The sequence below is a fragment of the Centruroides sculpturatus genome, unplaced genomic scaffold (assembly GCF_000671375.1).
Source record: "Centruroides sculpturatus isolate CEXI.00-Female unplaced genomic scaffold, Cexi_2.0 scaffold589, whole genome shotgun sequence".
Taxonomy (NCBI): Eukaryota; Metazoa; Arthropoda; class Arachnida; order Scorpiones; family Buthidae; genus Centruroides; species Centruroides sculpturatus.
In genome coordinates, this window is record NW_019384972.1 from 53,709 (window position 1) to 61,412 (window position 7,704).

The following is a 7,704-nucleotide window of genomic DNA, read 5'->3' on the forward strand; positions in this document are numbered from 1 at the left end:
TCTATTTTTATCTGTTTTATGAAAAAGGATAATTGAAAAACATGCAATTTTCATTTATCTTCTTCACTTAATACCGCTGAAGGAATGGAGATAAATTCCTGTCGAAGTTTTTCAACCAGCTTCTGTATACATTCTTTTCGAGAAATTTTTGTTCTTGACATATTTTTGTATAAAACATATGCATTTATTGTATATAATTGATAGATTATTGTATATAATCTATGAAAAGAATACACATGCTCGCTTCTTGACAATATCTTGAATAAATAATGACTGGCTATTTTATGCAAAATATCAACGCCATTATTTTGTATTATTATAATATAGTACAGTTTCAGGTGTTTTCTTTTCATTAGTCACAATAGTAACTGTGATGAATGATGATGATGAATTAACCGTTCAGTCGAGGTCGACTTTTGGTCACTCTATGGATCAGGATTCTCCATCCTTTCCTATTTTTGGCTGTTTCTTTCGCTTCCATGTGCATGTTCGTGTCAATCATGACTATGCCAAGCATTAATGTTGTTTCCAGGGTGTTGGCTCGCATGATGCGATCAAAATATGAGAATCTCTGTCTACCATCAGATGCCATGCACTTAATTAATGCATTATTATGCATTATGGTTCGTTTGGTATATCTTCTTGATCCCGAAGTTTCTATCAAAATATTTTGTTTTGTTTTATCCAGAATGAATATTAATGTAAATAACATCCAAAGCATTTCCGTGCAATGTACTGATCATCATCATGAACCTCATCAATAACTTATCACTTTGAGTCACTTCAAAGTTGGTCATGCGGGAACTCTGGTGTAGAACACTTCGTACCTCCGTAAGAAACAATACGATTCCGACCATAATCAAGCTTACGCCTACGAAGTTTACCTCTCGATCCGAATGACTGTTCGTATTAATAATTTCAGTATCATCTAAATCACTGGAATTCTCCGCACTCACAGTGCCACTCGCCAGATCTTCATACACATGAAAGTAATCGTCATCACTGTTTTCATAGTTAATTTCCCCATCATCCGACTGATCATCAGGAATATTCTGTAATTCTTTGATAATTTCTTTACTTGTTAAGGGAGATATTTTCACAACCAAACAACTAAGCAACTGGAAGATAAATGAAATCTGACCTCTATCCAAAAAATGCTTACTCACAAAACCAAGTAAAATGATGAAACGGGAACAATAGAGCAAAGAAACTAGAAGAAGAAGAAAAATTAGACTTTTTTCTCAGAAATATCTATATATACAAAAGCAAGAAAAATAAATAGAAGAGAAAAAATACATAAAAAATACATCAACATTCCCTTACTTTTATGTGTATCATTTCTAAGAAATGATACCCATAAAAGTAAGGGAAAATTAAGAAGAAAAATAACACCGAAAGAAACACGTAACTACACTAAAAATGCTGTTTTCTCGAAATTCAAGCCATTTTTATACAGTGGGCAAATCATCTGCTACGAGTGACTAAAGTGAATTATAATATTTAACACAAATAATATACGTAAAGCAAATTGTATTTTCTATAATACATAGTTCACTTGGAAAAGATAAAAAGCCACAAAAGCATTTACTACCCTGATAAAAATCAATAAAATAATAGCTAATGAAATCGCTTGTTGAGACAATTTGTCCCCTCTGGGCGTTCTAGTGTTAAGAGCTAAGGTTTTTTTCTGAGCACAAAATAAACACTGTAAAACCTTACTACGCTGTCCTAAATCTTTAATGGGTATTTTGCTTTTTTAATATAGATCTTTCCCAGTGCCAATAAACAGCGCAAAAACTTCATGTCATTATAGTTTTACCAACCACGATACAAAGGAAAAAATTAGTTAACTTAATGTGATTATAACTCATAAAATTATAACAAATTCATTAAATAAAATTTAATTGCTGTTTAGCATAAAAATTCAACAAATTGAGACAAAGTAAAAATGAAATTGTTGATTTTTTTTAACTATGTATAGTCAAAATGCTACTCATTACAGTAAATTGTAAGAGGAAAAAATATAATTTTGTTTTATATTCAATATTTACTCATAGTCACGGGCTTCCTCAGAGGGGGACAAACGGGACACTTGTCCCTCCCTGAGAACGAGTAAAAAATTCCTCAAATTATAACGGTAAAAGTGATTAAGATATGTAATCTCGCATCTTCGACAATGGATCGTTTGATCTGTCTTAAGATTTTTTGTTTGTCTTCAAAAATCCCGAAAAATTAAATAATTAAACAAATTTATTGATGTAATTATTTGTCTGGAAGTTTTATCCTTCCCTAAAGAATCCTTTTTACAGACGTTCGTGTAGTTTAAACTGTGTTGTTTGTTTTGTGTATTATTCAGAAATTAGAGGGGTCTTCTGTCTCGGTTCTCTTTTCGTAGATAGACGAGCGGCTAAGATGGCAACCGACCACTCTGAGGAATCCGAGATCGAATCTGAACGGTTCGAAAACCCCAGGAATTTTTCGGGAATCCGGATATGTCGGACCTTATCCCTCACTGGTCGGTCGATCCATTGTAGGCTTGCTAAACAATACACCTGCTATTTCCTACGGGGCGGAAAGAGTTTTGAAAAAAATCCGTTTAATTAAGGACATTTTACGACTCTCGTTTTACAACCTCCGCTTTTACGACTGGAATAAATTTTCTACTACGATTAACCTATATAAAATTTCTTATTTTTTTATGGTCATACCTATGCACTTATTATATTATTAGTAAAAATTGGACATTACTCGGTTTTCTGTTGGATCGAATTGGATATTCGAACCAAAAAAAACTTCGTTAATAAAGTGTAAAATGTGAAATAAAATCAAAATTTTAATAAATAAAACAGTTCAGAACAATGCTTAATATAATACCCAAAACTTGCGTAATGGCAATCAATCGTAATTAGTAGGGGATGAGCCTATCAGTGGCCGAGCGGATAAAACCGCTGAATGCGGGTCGTGGGTTCGCGCCTTGTCAACAGGTTGGCCACGTGGAATTTTCCGAATTTTCTTCACGTTTTTAACACCTAAATAGGGGCCAGTTTCCCATTAAAGGTCTTTTCGGGAGTCATTCCCCCTCGGCAGATCTCCCACGTGTCGCGTTTTCGTATACAATACAAAGTAGCAGATGGTGGTTTCGAGTAATTTATTCTATCGCAAAACTTAGGAAGCATTGTCAATTTGTAATCATTTTTTGAAGGATTTCTAATCCTAATGAAAAAATTTGCTGATGCAGAAGATTGCCTTTTGAAATTGCGGCTTTAATTAAATAATATCGTGTGGCGATGACCAAAACAGTATGGAATTTCATGCAGTCATAATGGCCGTCGAGAGGGAGGAGCTGGGTAATTTTCCTCGGACTCGGAGAAAGCTTAGGGATCCGTAGTGGTTTTTATCCCTATAAATTAATCTTATTTTAATTAATAAGAAAAAATAAAGTCTTTAAGAGTGATTTTTATTAATAGAGAAACATTCTAGGTATTTCATTTGTTCAAAAACAAAAAAATAGCGAGAGACCCGTTGCTTTACGCCCCGTACAAAGCCATCAGGTCTCCAGAGGTGGAAACTCTAGGAGAAAGAAGTTAAGGTGTCCTATTATAGAGAAAGGAATCAGGAAATGTAAGATTTTTTCAATGGGGGCAATCTCGGTTTTGCAACGATATACCGCATTTTATAGATGAGCTACAGCTGCCGCAGGATCCTGCGTAGTGGAGACTCTTTATTGACCCATTAAAATTCGTCCTTAAAGGAGTTTTGCTGCACAATGGCAACAAACATCCATCCGATCCTGTCGCTTATGCTGTTTACATGAAATGTTTACATACAATGAAACTTGCGATAACGTGAAGGTAATGCTGGACATGATAAAATACAATGAGCATAATTGGAATATGTATGCGCTGATCTCAAAGTTGTTGCAATGCTAACGGATCTTCAAGGAGGAAACACTAAATTCTGCTATTTTTTATGCGAGTGAGACAGTCACTGGGTTCTGGTGGAGAAAATTAAAATCCTCTTACCTCCTCTTCAGATCAAGCTGAGTTTGACGAGAAACTTTGTGAAAGGCACGGACAGAGGAGAAGACTTTGCTTACCCGAAGCAAAAGTTTTCTCATCTGAGCTATGCGAAAGTAAAGGAGGACATTTTTGTTGATCTTCGAGTAAGACAGCTTTAGAAGTATCCTTGTTTCGAGACAAAACTTAATTCAGCAGAAAGGTCAGCATTCGAAAACGTGAACAAGAATTTTTGGGGAATGTACGAGCGAACAACTACGAGGAAATCGTGAAGTTAAAGACACCCGACCAAACACAAGATTGCAATACGTCACTCAAGATGCATTTCCTGCATTTTTATTTAGATTTTTCCCCGTCAACCTAGGAACTGTTTCTGATAAACATGGAGGTTCCATCAGACTCTTTCTCAAATGTAAGATCGATATAGAGAAAGGCGGAACGAGAATATATTAGCGGATTAAGTGATGGAATAAACAACGAGGAACTACAGAAGAAGAATATAAAAGGACGAAAACGTATCGTTGAATGTTTCGGTTTATAAATGTGCGGAATTGTGAAAAACGAGTAATTAACATAAATATATTTGTATCTAATTAGCCAAATGGTATTGTGTTTAGCTAATAAAAATGAACAGAAAATGTTTTCCTTCAAAAACCTTGTTTATTTCAAAAGTGGTGGGTGTTAGACCAATTTTGTTGCCAGATTCGGATGCAGCACCACTGATACTATAAAAAGTCCGTGAAAATCAAACATTTTCACCGACTGTAATTTTTTATGGCACGCGAGATGAAAAAGATTCGCCATCTCTGACATAGGCTATTTCCATATCCCCGGATAATAAGTCTTAAAGAAATAAAGATCATTAATCATATCGGATTAAAAATCGAATTATTGTGACGTGGTCACGATGCCTGGATGAAATTATTAATAATTTAATTATCGATTATTCGATTGATAATTTATTGAAAATAGATAATATTGTATACTCGTTTAACTTCCTTATAAAATCTAATCTGAAAATTTCCTCTTTTCTGCATTCTGTAAAATTCGATTGAAACATATTTTTTTAAGTATTTTCATATTTAGCCGAGTTATCTCGGTTTAAATAGATTGGCCAAAAAATCAGTTAACTGATATATAGAGGTGTTTTTAAAACTATTTTAATAACGGTTCTTATAAGACGATCTTAAAAATATAACTCGGTTAACTGTCTTTTAGGCCACCCTGTATTTAATAAAGACGAAAATAATGCCAAAAATACATATAAAGTTAACCTTATTTTCGTAAATACAACTCATTACTGTGTATTTGGTGAAGTATCACTTAACAATTTAGTAATGTAAATCGATTTTGTAATGAAAATAACGTAGCATAAAATTTTCATAAACTCAATTAATTAGCATTATGTATTATGTCACGCAGTTGCAGTTGTTAATCAACTTTCCAGTATTAGATTATTCGTTGAATGATTCACTCGATCGGTATGAAGTTACGTACTCAATGGCATTAATTAAAACAGTAAAGCAATCTCTGGAGTGATAGGCTCTTTTGGAATCCAAGGACGATTATTTGTGTGTTAAATTGTGTTTATTTGTGTGTAACTGTGACAAATATAAACAACACTTACGGTTATTACCATGATTATGCAATATATCGTTAAATATTTACTGACTAATTAATTGTTAAGGGACCTTTTAGCCTCTCACCGGGGGCTCGTTGGCCCTAGGTGAATACGACACCGAATCAAATAAAAATGTTGCTCAAAAGTCAGTTAACCATGTAGCCCTGGGCCTAACACATTAAATACCCTAAAGGACAAGTGACCAGAAATCTCTTAACATCTGTAAGACCCTACTCGTATTTCGGGACCATAAACAGATAAAATTAATAAAAGTTTTTGTAATTATACTTTCTAAATACTGTAAAATGATATACAATAATTTTAATTAAAATTAACTTAAATTTATATTTTAAAAAATGCCCATTAGAACCTAGTAATTAGACATTTCATCCTTCATTAATTGTTTTAATTCACTTTTAGGAGAAAATTATTATGAAGATAATTTCTAAACCAGAAATACAACTATATGCAAAATTTGGCATCCTATCTGCAAGTTTGGTTTATTTATTCTTTTACTATATAAAATATTTGTATAAAAATTTAAAATTTTTAATGAAATCTTTACATTATTTGCTTCCAAAACTTCTACGTGTTGAACCACTTCGGTATACCATATGATCCATGTCATGTTGTTCATGATAAATGAGAAAAACAGATTCTTGTGAATGGTAATACGAATGCACTGAAGTGAACTAAAACCAATATTATTATCTATGTCAGTTGTTTAGATTAATTTCTTACTTTTTATAAATAGTTAATATTTATACTCACGGAAAATAAAAGAAAATTGCAAGCGATATCAACAGAGCAACGAGTGATACTGAGTATCCAGCAATATATAATTTATTAATCTTCTGTCTAAACTATAAAATTAAGTGAGATATAAATAATAAATTAAATATAATCTTAATTTCATTATTGTATGTATTAATAAAAGTACAGGATGTCCATCATATTTATTATATAAAAATTTTACGTAGGCTATCAGATACATTTACTTGTTATGTTTGTAGTTAGACCCCTCTATACTTTCGTTAAGGTTCTCAACCTTTTTTCACTCGTGTACCATCTGAGTCTTCTTGTATAGATTTGTAATACTAACGGGTATCCTTGTGGTACGTGTACCACTGGTTGAGAACCGAGCAATACCAACATTCTATACTTGTAAACACAATCGATTGATTAGTTAGTGTTTCAGGTGCAACAAACACGAATTAAATATCACATAATTGTATTTATGGGATAATACAATGCAACACAAGAGCGATATGCTAAGAGGGGGTGTGCTACCTTCAAAGAGGTCTTCCGTGAGAAATTAGACCCTAATTTAGGTTTATACATGTAAATAAAATCCTAAAAACCACGCAGTCGAGCTCGAACCAACGACTAACTAGTGTTTTATCTACTATACTAGAGAAGACTTCGTGGATATCCTGTATTTTTACACAAATAAAGAGATCATAATTGCAATTATTAATTTGAATTTTTATATTTAATCCTAAATGCTTCTCAATATAAAAATTCAAATTCCTGATATTAATCAATTTAATAAATTACAGAATTTAAACAATTCCACTCATTCTTCTACTCAACACAATGTGATATATATTGACACGAATACTTGTTTCAATATAACATATTGACATAATTCATTGATATCAAAGACATTAATAAATATTTCAGATTCTTGCTTCATGGAAGATTTCTTTAACTCCACTTACTCACTTTTCAGATAGCCATTTCTGCTGAAATTCTCTTTATTGAACAATTAAAAATAATTACATCACTATATATATATATTTCCTATATCTTCCTCTTCACATCCTTCAATAACTCAAATCATTTTCCAGTTTTATCGATTCAATTATCCTGAAGTTAAATTAAATGATAAATTTCAAAAGTCATCAGATATTGCTCGATTAATCCACTTTATGATCTTGAACAATTTAAACGTCAATATAATCCTTTTGACAGTTGTAAGTCGTAATTTTGTACTAAATATAGAAATCAAAATTGCGAACTTATTAAGTAGAAACTTTACTTTTATATATATATATATATATAATA

At 32.3% G+C, this 7,704-nt stretch overlaps 1 long non-coding RNA gene across 1 annotated transcript; it reads right to left on the reverse strand.

The window, feature by feature from the left end:
• Positions 1-6,102: 6,102 nt before the first annotated feature.
• Positions 6,103-6,581, reverse strand: LOC111632626. Its single transcript, XR_002757898.1, has 3 exons — positions 6,409-6,581; positions 6,203-6,329; positions 6,103-6,124 (listed from the first exon to the last, which is right to left on the reverse strand). It is a non-coding gene; the product is annotated as an uncharacterized LOC111632626 (long non-coding RNA).
• Positions 6,582-7,704: the final 1,123 nt, after the last annotated feature.